The sequence below is a fragment of the Triturus cristatus genome, chromosome 4_1 (assembly GCF_964204655.1).
Source record: "Triturus cristatus chromosome 4_1, aTriCri1.1, whole genome shotgun sequence".
Classification (NCBI taxonomy): domain Eukaryota; kingdom Metazoa; phylum Chordata; class Amphibia; order Caudata; family Salamandridae; genus Triturus; species Triturus cristatus.
Window position 1 is genome coordinate 230562829 of NC_140585.1, and position 17714 is coordinate 230580542.

General features: G+C 45.3%; 1 protein-coding gene across 1 annotated transcript in view; it reads right to left on the reverse strand.

The window, feature by feature from the left end:
• LOC146854161 (estradiol 17 beta-dehydrogenase 5-like) overlaps positions 1 to 17714 on the reverse strand; it is a 231623-nt gene that overhangs the window by 170082 nt on the left and 43827 nt on the right. The window lies entirely within an intron of this gene.

Consider the following 17714-nt stretch of genomic DNA (forward strand, 5'->3'; position numbering starts at 1 on the left):
ACGCCCCCATAACTGCAGCCACCTTTCCTGACACATGGAAACATGTGGAGGTTAGACCCCTCCTAAAGAAACCTTCAGCAGACCCAGAGAGCTCCAGAACTACCGTCCCATCTCCCTCCTCCCGTTCCCTGCCAAAGTCCTGGAGAAGGCCCTCAACCTCCTACTCCCCAATTATTTGGAAAGAAACAAACTGCTGGAACCATCCTAACTGGGTTTCAGAGTCAACCACAGCACCGAGACAGCCCTGATCGCAGCATAAGATGACATCAAAGCCCTACTTGACAGAGGTGAATCATCCTCCTAGATCTCTCTGCAGCTTTCAACACTATCTCCCTCAACACACTCACTGATCGACTACGCCAGATTGAAATGACAGATGATGCTCGCAGATGGATGAAATCCTTCCTCACAGGATGCACCTAGAGAGTCTGCCTCCCTCCCTTCACCTCGCAACTCAAGCACACCATCTGCGGTGTACCCCAAAGCTCATCCTTCAGTCTTCCCCTCTACATCTATATGACACCACTTGCAGACATCCTCAAATCGCAAAACATCAACATCATCTCCTACCCCGATGATGCTCAACTTGTCCTCTCACTCTCAGCGAACCCCACCTTGACGAAGATCAACTTCCACCACTGCATGAACGACATGGATGAAAGACAGCTGCCAGAAACTCAAGACGGACATAATGGAAGTTATGATCTACAGCAGGTACACCGCCCTTTGGAACGACTCCTGGTGTTCAGCGCAGCTCAGACCAAACTCCACACTGAAAGAACACACCCACAACCTTGGCATCATACTAGACAGCAAACTCTCTATGAAACATCAGGGCAAAGCCGCTACCTTAGCCTGCTTCCACATGATCTGTTAGCTCTGCAAAATATTCAGATGGCTTCCCATTAGCACAAGAAAAACTGTGATGCAGGCCCTCATCACCAGCTGGCTCGACTACAGAAACAGACTCTATGCCGGCACCTCTACGAGCACAAAGATTCCAGACAACCCCAAATGCAGCAGCCAGACTGACCCTTTGCCTGCCCAAGAGGGCACACATCACCCAGCACCTAGAGGACCTCCACTGGCTTCCCGTCCAGAAGAGATGCCAGCTCAAGCTTCTGACTCATGCCTACAAGACCCTCCAAGCCTAAGGACCTAATAATATGAACCACTGCCAGATCTTCCACCCACCATACAGAAACCTCTTCTCTGCACACCTCGCCCTCACTCAGACACCACATATTTGCCGCAGCCACTCCAGAAAATGCTCCTTCTCCCACCACGCCGCCAAACCCTGGAACACCCTCACCGTTCAACTCCGCACTTCACTTTCACGGAACCACTTCAGGGGGGGACGCAAGACCTGGCTCTTCAATGGATACCTGCAGCACAGCACCAAATTCCTGTAGTTTGGGCTCCTTGTAACCATGAACGGGACGATTTGTGTCTGTGACTACCCCTATCATGAAGTTCTGGGGTGCATTAAATATGCTGCGCACTTTCCTACTTTGCGCCGGGCACACATTCTAAAAGGTGCGCCTGGCACAATGAAGGAAAGTGCGCCGCATTATGGTGAATGTGCTGCCCTGGGGGCAGCCGCAAACTCGTGCTGCCCAGGGGGCAGCGCATTCACGTGAAATACGGAGCGCTGCTTTGAAGCGCTCCGTGTTTCACTGTGCAGGTGGCAACCCGCCTGCACTTCTGAAGGGGAAGAGAGATCCCCTTGCAGGCAGGTGCAGTCTCTGACCCCCTTTACCTTCTACAGAGGGCTGCTCCCAGGAGTGCCGGTCACCTATCAGGTGGCACAATATCAGTGCGCCTCCTGAGGGCTTCTTTGCCTCTGCGCTCACGTCTGTAGGCGCAGAGGCAAAGGGAATCCCTCATTTGCATGGGGCACACCCCATGCAAATGAGGCAACGCCTAATTGAAGACAGCGTTAGTGCTTTACGTGCACCAGCGCTATTGGTATTACAGAAGGGGCCGCACAACTGTCTGCGGCCCCTTCTGTAGTACCAAAGTGCCCTGGGGCAGGCAAAGCGGGTGCAAACACCTGTTGCGCCCCCGGGGTACAATATGTACTACAAACCTGCTGTTCATGCTACAGTAATAACAGGCTGTTGCAACTGGCTACACGAAGCTAGAGCATCAACTATCTGCGATGGTTGAATGGCTCTTTGCGCTACAGGAACGGACAACTGCGATGCCTGCGCTGCTCTACTTGCTACAGGAACAGCTGTCCATGATGCTCAGCTTACTCCTTGTGGCCTCCTCCAACATTAACGGAACTCCTTATGCCGAATTCAGAAAATACATTTTCAGTGGAGCTAACCTGGCCCCTGTATCTGACCCACACTCCATTGAGGTTGGCCTGAACTTGTGACTTGTCTACCGTGAATAGATTACCGCAAGTGGCGCTTTTTGATTTTAGGGCTTTTTCCACTAAAAAGGATGTATTGTAATATCTTCGGTTCTACTGATTGAAGTTTTGTTGTGCTGGTATAATTTTATTAATTAAAATGTAATCTATTTTTCTAAATTGTTTTGGATTTTTCTTGGGCTATGTTTGCCTTTTGTTACTGTTTGTGTGCTGCATAAATACTTTACACATTGCCTCTAAGTTAAGCCTGACTGCTTTGTGCCAATCTACCAGAGGGTTAAGTACAGGTTAGTTTGGTGTCTTTTGTGTTTCACCCTGACAAGGATTTTGGTTGTTTCCTGAGTGGGGCTTCCAACTCCCTCAACCAATTACCCAATTTCTTACATGAGTGAACATAATATAAAAGAGAAAGAATAGAATAAAGGTTATTTTAGGAGTGCATCACATGGATCACAACTAGCACCAGGCTAATTTTTCAGTACGTGTGTGCTCTTTGATGTTGACACAGGCTCATAAAACACTTGGCCATTAGCCCAGTTGTCTACCAGTAAACGTTCCAAATCATTATTACTATTACGGATTAGATTTTGTCTTATTTCTTAGTGCCTCCATGTACTTGCCAAAGAAGAGAAATAAAAAGATCTCCTTGAACTTTAACGCTCATTCATTTTGCCAAGTTTGCCTGTGTGATGAAAGCTAGTAAACACAAAGCTGCTCACTTCCTTTAAGGTCTAGTAAATGGTATCTCAGGTGGCAACATTTACAAAGCTTCCCTGGCCTGGCACACATCAAGCGTCCCTCAATGTCATTTGTAAGCTACGCTTTCTGAATTGTCACTGGATAGCCCAGCTTTCTTTGTGTTTGTCTGGGGAGCTGCTTTCCCACGAGCATTCTATTTGAGCTATGAACTGACTGCAAATTTTAGAGAAGAGTTTGACAGCTACACAATACGGATCTCTGCCATACTTTGATGTTTACTGTGTACAGGGACTGATTCCTACACCACAATTGAGCAATGTCAGTCATGTGGGTGATGTGATCGGTATTCAACGAGCCGTCTATAGGAAACAATCAAACAACCAGTAGGAGAGGCCATGGACAATGGGTGGATCACTAGAAATGTACAAGACTTCCTCATCGCTACTAGGATGCCCATGTTTTATACATTACCAACGATTCACAAGGGTAGGATACCCCCACCAGGCAGACCTATAGTGTTGGGCATAGTTTCTGTGCTCAAACCTCTTTCGCAATACATGTACTGGTTCTTGAGACCCCTCGTAACACATACAAGGTCCTACTTTAAGGACACAAAACATCTGCTGAACCTGCTCAAAGAGAAAGAATATGACCCCACCACTGAAACTTTTATATGGCTTGATGTTGAAGCGCTCTATTTGAGTATCCCACGGGATGTGTGCCTATGGATGATTAGCAACCTAATGCAAGAAGAGGAATGGACTTGGGCTGCCCCAATTCAATGGATAATTAAATTGGCAGGATAGGCATTGACTGAAAATTTCTTAGCCTTTGAAGATTGGATCTATTCTCAAAGCCATGGCACTAACATGGGGATCATGTTTGCTCCAAATATTGCCTGCCTCTGCATGAATTGCTTTGAAGAAGAGAACATCTGGACCAACAATCCATTCAGTGATCAGATACGCCTGTGGTGGCGATACATAGACGACATCCTGGTCATCTGGTATGGGGATGATATACCACCACTGAACATTTCAATGGTTGGCTGAATGAAAGAAATCCATTCCTGAGCTTTACTATGACAACCAACAGAACCCTGGTATCCTGTCTACATGTAAACATCACGGCGAAAGATGTAAAGCTTAGCAGTTCACTGTACACTAAGCCTACTGATCGTAACAGTTTGTTACACTTCAAAAGTGTCCACCCCGTCATCTTAGAGAGAATTTACCAGTGGGCCAGTTTTTACGTATCAGATGAATTGTTCCAATCTTCAAGATTACAAGAATGAAGCCAAAAACTGTCTATGAAACTGAAAGAAAGAAAATACCCAGAAAGGATTTTTGCCAAAGCACAGAAGAGAGCACATACCTTTCCTGGAGATGTCCTTCTGGAAACAAACATTAAACAGGATAACCAATACCTCATATTTGTGAGCACTTACAGCTCATCTTCCAAAAGGATTGTTCATAATCACTGGCGTATCCTCACCTTCAATCAACTGAACTTTGACTAATCGCTCTTCTCATTTAAAAGGAATAGAAGCATAAGAGATAGACTGGTACCCAGCAAAACTTGGCAGAGAAATTCTGAACGCCAAACCACGCTTTGGGATCTCCCTCCAGTTACAGGACATTTCCCTTGTGGGAACTGCTTGGTGTGCCCTCTTACAACGCAATCGAAAACATTCGACCTTGGTCTTCTCACCCCTGGAAACAGAGGATACACACGAATTGTAATAGCAATAATGTTGTATATATAATTACCTGTCCATGTGGCCTTCGCTAAATAGGAATCAACAAGAAACACCAAAATCCATGTAAGTGAACACAGAAGCACCATTAGATGATGAAAAGTATCAACTAAACTGACAGCACAGTTTTTTAAGAAAAACCACAATGACAAAGACTTGAACTGGTCAATATTATATTAGAGTCTGTCTCTGAATCTTAATAAAGAGGAACACATACATATGTGCACCCTCTAACAGACGACCAAAGGACATAAGGGGTATCTATGGTTATTCCCCTTCCATCCTAATTACTGTTGTAGCAACATACTCTCTAAAATAAATCCTGTAATATTCGAGAAAAATATGTATCAATATAACCTGGAAATTCACTCCCAATAAAGTTCCCAAAATAAAGAATAAAAAGTCAGTGGCACAGGAAAACCTAAATGAATGAATCAATCAGGGAATTGTAAGCACACTACTCACCCGTGAGGGTCTCAAGGCGCTGGGGGGGAGGGGGTTGTAGCAGCTCAGTTCAGTTGAATAGTCAGGTCTTGAGTGTCTTCTTGAAAATGTTCAGGGAGGGGGCGCGTCTGATGTTGATCGGGAGCTCGTTCCAGGTCTTGGCCGCGATGTAGGAGGAGGCTCTTCCATCTGTTCTGGCTCTGCGGACGCAGAGGGGTTTCGGCGAGGGTGAGGTTGGAGGAACGCAGGTTTCTTATGGGTAGGTGGAAGGAGATTCTTTTGTTGAGGTATTGGAGTCTGGTGTTGTGAAGGCATTTGTAGACGTGGGTGAGTATCTTGAAGGTGACTCTCTTCTCAACAGGGAACCAATAGAGGTTTGGCAGGTGTTGTGTGATGTCTTCGTGTCGAGGGATGCGGAGTACGAGTCTGGCTGCATTGTTCTGTATGGTCTGGAGCTTGCTGGGCAGAGACTTGTTGATTCCGGCATAGAGGGCATCTCCATAGTCGAGTCTGCTGGCTATTAGTGTGTGGGTGACGGTCTTCCTTGATTCGGGGGGGATCAATCTGAAGGTCTTTTGGAGGATGTGAAGGGTGTTGAAATAGCTGGGAGCGATGGAGTTGACATGTCGGGTCATGGAGAAGGAGGAATCAAGTACGATGCCGAGGTTCTGGGTGTGGTCTGTGGTGGTGGGATGGCTGCCGATGGTGGTGGGCCACCAGGTGTTGTACCATGCAGAGGGGGTGGGTCCGAGGATGAGGACCTCAGTCTTCTCCGAGTTGAGTTTCAGGCAGCTGTTGCTCATCCAGGATGCGATGTCCTTCATTCCTTCCTGGAAGTTGAGTCTGGTAGTGGTGGGGTCCTTGGTGAGGGAGAGGATAAATTGGGTGTCGTCGGATACTATGCTGAGTCTGTGCTGTCTGACGATGGTGGCGAGGGGGGCCATGTATATATTGAAGAGCATGGGGCTGAGTACTGATCCATGAGGTATTCCACAGTTGATTTCCGTGGGTTTGGAGAGGAAAGGCAGTAGTCCGATTCTTTGGGTTCTGCCATTGAGGAATGAGTGGATCCATTCGAGGACTGTTCCTTGTATGTCGGCATCGTGGAGTCTGGCGGTGAGTGTGCGGTGGGAGACAGTGGCGAAAGCTGCCGAGAGGTCGTGTAGGATCAGGGCCGCGGTGTCTCCTTGGTCGAGGAGGGTGCGGATGTCATTTGTGGCAGCGAGTAGAGCGGTCTCGGTGCTATCGTTGCTGCGGAATGCAGATTGGGAGGGGTCGAGGATGGAGTTTTCTTCGATGAATTTTGTCAGTTGTGCATTGACAGTCTTCTCTGTGGCTTTGGCCGCGAATGGGAGGAGGAAGATGGGGTAGTTCTTGAGCTCTGTGGGATCGGCTGAGGGCTTCTTGAGCAGGGGTCTGACTTCTACGCGTTTCCAGTCGTCAGGAAAGATGCCGGTCTTGAAGGTGGCGTTGAAGGTGCGTCTTAGTTCTGGGGCGGTGGCGGCTCTGTGAAGATATGCGGTGGGCAGGGGTCCATGCGGGCCCCTGAGTGGATGCCTTTAATGATCAAACTGGTGTCTTCGGGGGTGACCGGGGACCAGGAGGATATGGTAGGCTCGCTGGCGTTGCTGGAGAGGGAAATGGTTTTGGAGTCAGGTGTCTGGTCGTTGAAGTTGTCATACAGGCTCTTGATTTTCAGATGGAAGTAGGAACCGAGCTTGTTACAGAGGTCCTGGGAAGGGGTGATGTCCTTGGGTTCTCTGGCAGGCTTGGTGAACTTGTGGGTGACGTTGAAGAGTTCCTTCGAGTTGCTGGATTTGGCAAAGATCTTCTTTTGCATGAAGGCCCTTTTGGTTGATCTGATGCGTTGGTGGTATTCTGTCATGGCGTTCTTGTAGGTGGTGCAGTCTTCAGGCGTTTTGCTGTTTCTCCAGGTTTTCTTGAGGCGTCTGCAGGTGTGTCTGGATTCTTTGAGGTTGGCGGTAAACCAGGGGGCTTTCCTGGCACGCTGTCTATCGGGTCAGCGTAGGGGTGCAAGCTTGTCTGCGCAGTCGGAGATCCATCTGTGGAGTTCGTTGGCTGCGAGGTTGGCGTTGGTCGAGGTGGTGAGGGCGGTATGGTTGAGGGTGGAGTTGAGCTGCTCCTCAGTGACTTTGCTTCAGTTCCTACGAGGAGGGCTTGGTGCGGGTTTGGGCGGTGTGGGTTTGCCAACGTGGAAGTATACGCAGTGGTGGTCCGTCCATGAGGGTTGGGTGGTGTGGCTGAAGTGAGTGTTGTTTCCTGCTGCGAAGATGGGGTCGAGGGTGAGTCCTGTCTTGTGGGTTTGCGTGGTGAGAAGCTGTTTCAGTCCAATGTTGGCGAGGTTGTCCAGGAGGGTGGTGGAGTTGAGGTCGTCAAGGTGAAAAATCACTAATGGAGAGATTCAACAATGGAGCAGGGGGATTACCAATTACTGCAGGATACTTTCCAAGAACAAACCATGAAAAAAAGACTAACTGGTTGTCAACAGGAACCAGCAGTGCTAAAACTAAGTAAGAAAAAAGGTAACAAAATCAAAGGGACAAACATTTCCAAGGAAAGGGGTGCTGATTCCTTCGGCAAAAAGAAAATGCAAGGGTTGTGATGCACCAATCGGTGATCACATTGTATTAATTACTAAAAGAAGACAGAAACCAAAAGGAACAATACAGAGAAATTAAAAGGCAGTCATGATACTTTCAGCTAACCTAATGTAACCAAATGGATTAAATGCCATAGACAATAAATATAGAAACATAGGCACACAAAATAGCGCCAGGTTACAGTTGTCCACTGCGTCTTCCCAAGTGTTTCTTCATGTCTCTCCTCCACTGATCTGGCTATCATGCAAAAAACCTCAGCACACAGTCCCATGGTCCTGCACCCACACAAGGTCCCTTGGAGTGGTGATTGGCCCACATCAGGTATAACAAAGGAGGTGCCACCCAGAGAGGTCAGCAGATGTCAGCTGTTGAAAACGACCATCTTTTGCATGGTGGACCCCCAGATATTTGCCCTGAGTGCTTTTGCCGGCTGTAGAACTCTGTGTACTTTACCCCTCCTAACCACAAGTAAAGTTCCTCTCCTCACCCCTTCAACATGATGAAACTGGCATACCGCTAATTGACACATTTAACTAACCTTTAAGTCCCTAGTATATGGTACTCAAAGTGTACCCAGTTCTGGTACATTAAAGGTCACTAGTGCACTACATCAGTCATTGCGCCATCCACTATATTCGAAAGGTAACCATGATTTCAGGCCTGCCATCAATAGCCGGGCCATGCAGGTTTAAACTAGAAATTCAACCTGCCAAAATAAACTCTTTTTGGCAATCCTAACCCCTCCATTTAAATAATAAGTCTTCCATAGGTAGCCATCAATACCCATTATGGCAAGATGCATGATATGTGAGAGGTGGATTTGTAATAGTTTAATGTTAAACATGCCCTTAGAGTTAAAATACCATAAAGGCTATTTTCAATATAGCAGTGTTAGCTGTGCCATAGGAAATCATTAGGATACAATATTAAATTTAATATGACAATCTGTCCTTACGAATCAGCTACAGAATTCAATCTTGGACTTTTTAAAATATGTATTACTAATCCAATACATAGTTAAAGTCAGATTTGTAATGAATATTGTAGAACAGGTACTTTCGAAAAGTTTCCTCTAACCTGCATATCACCTCAGAAGCTCCATTTGCAAGAACTACTAAATGTTACCCAGCAGCCGAATAGCCTCCTTGATGAGGTGTAAACTTTCTCCCAGAGCTGAGACATATGCCTAGGGTGTGGGGGGTGTTTTGTTTCTCTGGCCGACTGGATTGTGCACAGGGACTTAACTTCAAGGAGGCCTACCCTGTCACAGGCAGATGTAGCTAACACCTGGACCTGCCATATTTCGTTGTACCCCCCCCAAGTCAGTCAGGCACCAGGCCTAGCAGATGAGGAGCTACCACCAGTACCAGCTTTGAGTGGCCACAGAGGAGGAGTTGCTAATTTCCATGGACATATTTCTAGGGTGGGCACAGGAGTTCTGCAAAGGATAAAATGGTTCTGCAATGTTCATTTGGGACAGAGAGGGGAACTGTGGGGTTGACTGTACTAAAACCCACAAGAAGTGCTGCAAAACTGAGTAGTATCACCATTGGAACTTTTACCCTATTAGTAGGTTTCCCAACCCACAGGCTGGCACTGGATATAAATGTGGCATCCTCAGTACCCTCCTCAGAACACGTTTTAGACCTGTGTGTGTCTTTGAGCTGAGAAGAGCCTTGAAGACCTGATCTGCTCTCCCTCTTGTACTAAGGACAAATACATGGGTTAAACAGGTTATAGGGCTGACCTCCTGTTTGGACAACAGGGACACAGTAAGATTTAAGAGACCTTTGCCTGCATTTGCAAGCTGAGCCATTCCAACTTGACGTTCCTTGGACCCTGCTGTTAGCCTCTGCTAAAGTGCGTCATGACCCCAGTTGCTGTTCTAAAGTTCCTGAATCCTTCCCTGGTGTCACATGGTACACCTACAACCACATACTGGGTCTTTAAAAGTTTTTGCCAACTTTTGCCCAGGGTACAGGGGGTGGCGGTACTGGGACCAACCTGCCAGGCCAATCCGACCAGCGTGCGTTGCCACTGGTCCAAAGACAACGTGAAACCCGCTTTGAACACAGCCTGCTGTCTTGCCCTGCTGAGGATATCTTACTTCCATTTCTGAGACTTAGTCCAAAGGCAAAACTTCCGAGTGCGTTGAACCTGGTTTCTGTATTCGACCTGCAGTCCATCGGGGCCGACCTTTACTTGCGCCTATGTAAAGGGAAAGTGCAAGCAGATGACCAAGGTTGGTGTTTAATGCTTTTTGGTGCGACTTTATAATAAAACTATTAAAAAAATCATAACTCCGCTTCTACTTATAGGGTTCTTGTCGTTTTATGGCCTTTTATTAATTAAATATTCTCCAATTTTCTAAATTGGTTTGGTATTTTTCTTGTATTGTGGTTTGACTATTACTGTTTGAGTACTGCATAAATACTTTACACATTGCCTCTAAGGTAAGCCCAACTTTGCTTTGCTCTGACTTAAAGGGTTTACCTTGACAAGGATTGTGGTTATTATTTGAGGTGAGTACTTACCCCCTGAATAATACCCTAATTTCTTACACTGGCAAGTAACTGTGCCTGCACCTTCCACCAGCATCAGAAACCATGGAAAGCCCCACTAAACATCAAAACTCCAGACCCGCAACAAGGGAGCATCACAGCCTCCAAGTGGCAATGGATGGGCCACAGAATCCCTCACTAGAATATGGCACGGCTTATAACATATACATTTCTACTGGTCCAGCATAGGCTCAAATGCAGAGCACTTGCCAGAAGTCTGGTAAATCTGGATATGGATGAATGAATTAAACAGATTTGTAGAGCGCAACAAATGCCAAAGGCATCAAAGCGCTGATAGCAGGTTAGTCTTTGGAAGGGGGAACTGAGAAGGAACTAACTGTTGCCCATTACAGGGTGAAAGAATGGTCTTTAAGGCCTTGCAATAAAGGGCTTGAGATTGAAGACTGGAAATCAAAGGGGGGGGGGGGAGAATTCTACAATTTGGACGCAGCCATCAAGAAAGCACTGCCTCTCCATCTTGTTTTCCTATACCTAGGAATAGTTAAGAGATGTTTATCGAAGGATCGCAACTATCTAACGTTGGGAAAGATTCCTGAGTTCTTTAGGGCCTCTGTTGTAAAGGGCATTATGAACCATACAAAGAGCCTTAAAGGTGATTCGTTTGTGAAATTTCCAAAACCCCTCATAAACCGACTGAAATTTTGGGATGTTCATAATCAGTCCTGCTGCAGCGTTCTGAACAAGCTTCAGTTTGGCAAGGATAGTTTTGTTAATGTCCAGGTAGAGGGAATTACAATAATCTAACCTGGACATAATGACTGCCAGAGCCACTTGTTTACGTGCCTGAAGAGGGAAGAAGGGAAACACTTTCTTTAGAGATTTATTTATGCAAAAACAGGTAGAGACTGTCCTGTTTACCTGCAAGTCATAAGCTAGATTTGTATCTACCCTACCAGTACTCCAAGATTTTTTGCAGAGTCTGTTGGAGTGGGTAAGGCCCCCAGCTTGTCCAGGCACCACAGATTGGACCACACAGAAGGTTGCCCACCAAAAATCAGTACCGCCGTCTTGTCCCTAATTCAGTCGTTGGTAGTTTCTCTCCATCCATATGGCCACTGCTTGCATACAATATTTAAATTTGGAGGCAGTCGCATCAATGTCCCTCGTGATAGACACAATGATTTGGGTGTCATCAGCATTAAAGAGAGCTTGGAGCCCAAAAGATCTAATAGGTTTTGCCAGTGGGGAGATATACAAGTTGAACAGGGTAGGGCTCATAGATGAGCCCTGTGGGACCCCACATGGCATCATTATGGGCTCCGAGCAAAACTGATCCACCATGACCATTTGTGACCTATTATTTAAAAAAGATGCCAAAAGTTTAAGGGACAACTCTGTGACCCCCGCTGCTGGAGCCGCTGGATAAGACGGTCAGGGAGATGGTAGTGAAGGCTGCGGAAAGGCACTGAAGGATCAATACCACAGTCTCCCTGGCATCCTCCAAGGTGCGGATGTTATTGACTGCAGATACTAGTGCCATCTCCGTCTCATGGTTACTCCTAAAGCCAAATTGGGATGTATCTACAACACCCCTGATGCCACTCCTAATGGTCTAGGTTCTATTTGAGAGGGTTTAGACATACCCTGTCAGTCGTGGTGCTGCTAGTACCACTACAAGCAAGAATTAGATACTCATTGTGGTGAATCACACCACCATTTAATGAAAGTTGGTGCCTCTCAAAGGCAGTGCAGCTCCAGTTGTGGCCCATGCCCATTTGAGATTTTTACCGGGGTTAGAAGTTAATTCAGACAGGTATCCATGTCCACCTACAGGTTGGCTATGTAATAGAAATGAAGTGTGAGCTACCAGTTTTCCATAGAGTACCATATGTGACCAAGGTACTGCTGGTCACAGAAGGTACTCCTTGGTTGGCCACAGATGATGGGCATTCAGGAAGTAGTGGGGCATCCTTCTGCCATTTCTGATTCTTGCCTAGTTGGAGAGATCAGAGAATTGCCTTGGTTTCAACCTTTTCAAATTACTTATGGAAAATCCTGTCCAAGGCCCCCTCACTTTTAAAAAGACGTTCTAGCAGACAGAATATTGCCTACTGGGAAGTGAAGGGTATAGGTTTACAAACATTGCTTGAACCGTTCCTTTGTCACAATAACTGAGTTGGTTTTGTGTTTGCTTTTTTCCTGTTTTCAGGAGTTTTCCAGTGTTATCAATCTTTTGGAGTTTCCAAGTGGTACATAGTTTTGAAAGCCAGGGGTTCTACTGCTACCACTGAATGGTGTTTTATTACCATTTATAGTATATTGTGTGCTTGTTCCAATTGATCTCTTTCGTAAATATATTTATAAATCTTTAGATTTTGAAATTCAATATTTGAATTCTGCTCCGTATTTAGCATTTTATTAAAAAAATAAGAGGATTTTCCGATTTAATTCTAAAGATAGCTTGCTCACTAGGTAGGGAGCCTAAAAAGTGGTAAAAGCGTATAGGCTCATACGCCACTGTCTCCCCGGAAGGAATTGTGGTTTGAGTAATTGATTTATAAACCAAACTGGCTGCTGTTCAGAGACGTATTACAATTTGGACACAGTGAAGGAACTGGAGAGGAACTACTGCAGTGGAGAAATGAGATGCAATCTTTTGGACACAGTGAAAGAACTAGAGAGGAACTACAGCAGTGGATAAATGAGATGTAATCTTTTGGGCACAATGAAAGAACTGGAGAGGAACTACAGCAGTGGAGAAATGAGATACAATCTACCTTTCCTCTATTGCTAATAAACCAGGTAGACATATACCTCTTGGAATTCACTTTTAGGCACAGACGTATATTATGCCTGTGCAGAGCTCTAATTGGTGTATAGTTTTCAAGAAGTTGTGTGGATTTACAGAAGCTCACAAATCTATCTAGACAGTCTCACCTTAGGGACTACTGTGATAATTGTTTTGTTTTGTACCTAGAATCACCTCTATATTGCCCTTCTTGAGCTAGGCCTTGATTGTTCCTCCATACCTATCTGGAGGTTTAAGGAGGTATATGAGCCTGCTTTGTATCACAGATGGAGTACATAGTGTCATGGAGAGTAGAGAGCATCACCACTCCTACCTATGATGATGCTCGGTTGTACCTCCTGCATTGAAAAAGACTGACAGATATGTTGTCTAGTTAAGCTGGACAGAATCAATGGAACTAGTATACCTCTACCAAGATGCAGCAGGGACAATTGCAAAGAGTACATAATTTGAGATCTTCAAAAGATCATGAAAAGACAGTATGGATTAAACTGGAGAAAGAAATTGAAGAACGGAGAATGGGAGGCCCTTTCCAGCATATTTCATTTGTGGGTATATTTTAGAGTTGGGTAGAAATGGAAAATACTCTGATATCTAATGGAAATGATCACTTTGGAGAACCCAGTGGTCGAATTTTGATCCACTCATCTCTTAGTGGACGATATTCTGCTGGTGGATTCTTCTTCATATTTAGCATTCTCAGAACCCAGGATTTTCAGTTAGCACCCAACTCCAACATCAGCCACGTGTAGCCCAAGGCAGAAGGGCCCTAATGCTATTAGCCCATTCTACCCACTGAGGGTAGAGTGTTCCACATTAAACAAGAAGAAGGAGAAAAACAAGGAGGCATTGACATGTTGGAGAAGACGGTTTATAAATAACCGTTATTAGTTCTATGACTCTCTCAAATGAACCTCAGGGCATTTCAGTGGTCTAATTCAAGATATCCCAGCCAATGACAGGGCAGCTTTCAGAATGCTCAAATCTTTCACTTAAGTGGTGAAAATTAGGGCTTTTCTTTTTTTTTAAAAACCAAAGCATTCCTATTAGGTGTAGATAGCTTATCCACTGACCAAACAGTAGCTAAATAGCACATCTTTATTACATTAAACAAAACTCGTATTCAACTAACCTTAAAGGTGCCTGGCGAGTGTAAACTAGCCAAAAATAATGTAGCTAATGTACTTTATTGAGTGCCTCAGTGACATAAAATATAACATGGCAGAGCTCTCAGCTGTGTTTCAACCACAACTTGTTTTAACCTAAAGAAAACCTGGTTGCATTCAAACAAATGTAGGTTTTTGTGACTATCATAATTAGATATAGTTAGACATCAAAACATAACCAATGCTAGTTTATTGAAAAAAATCTTTGTGCAATTTAATGACTGACAGGACAGCAAAAGGATATGAATGGCAGCTTAGCTAGGCGGCTTCTGCGGCAGACAATGGCGACTTAAACCGCCTTATAGTTGCTCTCAAGAAGAAAGAGTGGTAGTAAAAGGTGCTAATCCATTGTGCTTTGCACGCGTGGGTTCGTATCCCATCCTCATCGCCAAAATTGTGGTAGAGTAATCAAGCGCCAAGAAGACTTCTTTGGGTAAGGTAAATTAATTTATTTCAGACAACAGCTAATCGAACACCTCCGCTAGCTCACCAGATAAGCAACTGACAAATAAAGAATCATCAAGCAACATGCTAGAATTCACGCAGGTATTCTAGAAGGAAAAGGGGAAGAGGCAAAACAAAGAAAGGCTTATATGAACAGGGTGCCGTATTGAGAAGGGTGATAATGTACAACATAATTCCAGTATCGGAACACGGCAGGCATTTAGGAGGCACAATATTCAGCAGAATTGCTTCTGTTATCTATCACTTTTCACCTCCTCTATGCTGAACTCAAAGCATATCAGAGTAACCAGTGTCAAAATGTCCACCGTCACGGGGGGGGGGAGGTTCCAGGTGCTATGTGGGTACTTCTTGCATCTCATCAATCAAGTAAGCTGCTCTGACCGGCGCCTTTGCTTCCCCAGGTGAGCCCACGATATTCAGCAGCTGATGGTCCATATAAATATGTGCAGAGAATGCTTCTCCAATCTGAGGAGCCCTGAGAGACACAACCAGGCTTTGCCTGACCTTACAATGGCAGCTGCCGAAGAAGAACAGTTAAACCATCAAGAAATCACGATCCGTCCCTCATCTTCGGAACCTGCAGTGCTCACCACTCAAAGCATTGCTCCCATCATTTCAGTCTAGACTGTAATCATTCACTGCCCAAGAATAGTAATGCACCGGTAATATGGACATGTAAAAATTGTGTAAAATATGGACACTAGCACTTTGAGAAGCTTCAAATATGTGTAACATCTCGTCTGAGAACACTCCAATGTCTTCAAAATGATTGCTCCCCAGGCGGGGGGATTGCTGCAGTGCAGCCCCTGTGATCCATGAAGCCACGAGGCTATGCTCTGAATCTGTCATCTTAAGTCCTGCCCTTTCTCAGTCCTGTTGGCCCACCAGTCTACACTTTCCCTGCTCTTTCTTACCCGGCCGGCTCTGCTTACTCTGGGGAAGACCCCAGCAATTGAGACTTTGCCTTTATCAAACAAGAAGAAATTGTACTCCACTCTTCTCTAACACTGGTACATTCCACCACAGTGCTCCATGTCCTACGTTTTGCAGTGCACTGTGCCCCTTCGGTTCACTAGTACACCAATCCAGGGCTTTTCCAGCCCATCTCCACCGGTGGTTTTTCATTTCACTCTTATCTTGGCTGTCCAGTGTACCCTTCGCACAGACTGCGGTTACTGTCATTGTAGCAGCACCCTGTCTTCAGCTTTTCAGCAACACAGTGCACAATTCTGGCGTGCAGTTTGAACCACTTATCACCTGGGAAACATCGATGATAAAGAGTTTGAACCTGGCAAGAGTAAGACAGACAAAAACGGCACCATGGACATGATATTCAAAAAACTAGTGGAGGTGCACAATTTGCCAAAAATCACCAAACTAAACACAAACATGATGCAACAAGAAATGTGTACAATCAGGATATCCATCCGCTCCATTAACACTAGGATTACATGAATCAGTTCACTGGAAGATAAGTCAGCACGCTCTATCAAGGATATTCAGAAACTGCAGATCACCACCAAAACCCTGCAGAGAGATGTAGCAGAGTTAGAGGATAGAGATCGCAGGGGGAACCTGCGCATCTTGGCATGCCCAAAGGAGTGGAAGACTCACCAGATTCTTGCACAGCCTTTTTAGAAAAATGGATCCCTCAAATGACAGGAAAGACTTCAAGCTTGAAAGAGCACACCAGGTACCTTCATTGAAAACGGATAACAGAAACACTATTCACGAGATTGTCTGCTGCCCTTTGAGGTACCAACATACAGAGCTAATCCTCAACCATGTGTGTAAAAAACAACAACATACCATAGAAAGACCACAAAATCTATGTTTCTCAGGATTACTCCAGACCTACAGTCTAGACAAGGAAGTGCTTCCTCACACTTCGCAAAAGACTTAAAGCTTCAAACCTAGAATTCATCTTAATCAGCCCAGCAAAATTTAAGATCCATGCAGATTGGAGACACAATATATATTCAAAGAGCCAAGAGACCCTCAATCGTTCCTGGATGTAGGAGGGGGTATCTTGATGGACACCCGCACAACTCCCTCCAACCTTAAGTCATGAACCCTTCCAACGTCCACCATCCAAGACTATATCCTTTTCCATATGCTTGTCTAGGTTCATGAAGCCTTCCCTCTGCTCCTTTTGTGGACTTAGAGGATGGTCCCCCCTAGTTTGCTCATTTGGAGACCCTCATAGTGGTTCTCATTGTATTATGTTATGAGAAGTATGCAAGTAGTTCAACGAAGTTCAAGTAGGACAATGTTCAACTGGTTTTGATATGCTTCTCCTCCTATTCTGACACTTGCTGCGATCGCCCTGAATATAGTGCACCATAATCAGCTCCCTTATGCACTTGGCTACTTACCAAAGACATAATATCCCTTCCCATAGCTTTTTCAGCTTGACTCCTCAAACAAGGTATCCCCTCAACATTTCCGTCCTCTTGACATTGATTTGAAGGGACATGCTGCCCGTCTTTGACATAGGCTCTGCAGGTCACCGCCAAATGTTTTCCACCTACTTCACACTTTGCGAGACATGGGTTCCCAAATCCCTACGCAATTCATAAGCTACCCAAAAATCTCACATCTGCAGTCTCCTGCTGGTAGTGAGAATCCATCTACCAAAACTCAAGCACCACTGTTAGGGACATATTTACTAGGACGGCGATAAATAAACGCAAAGCGCGAAAAGCCAGATAAAACCACATAACGCCCCGGATCCAGATGGCTACACAACTATCTTTTATAAAACATCCACCACTATCCTCAAACCAATTCTATTGGACCTTTACCACCATGTTGCAGACTCAGGTGCCATTCCTGGTACAACCAGTGAGGCC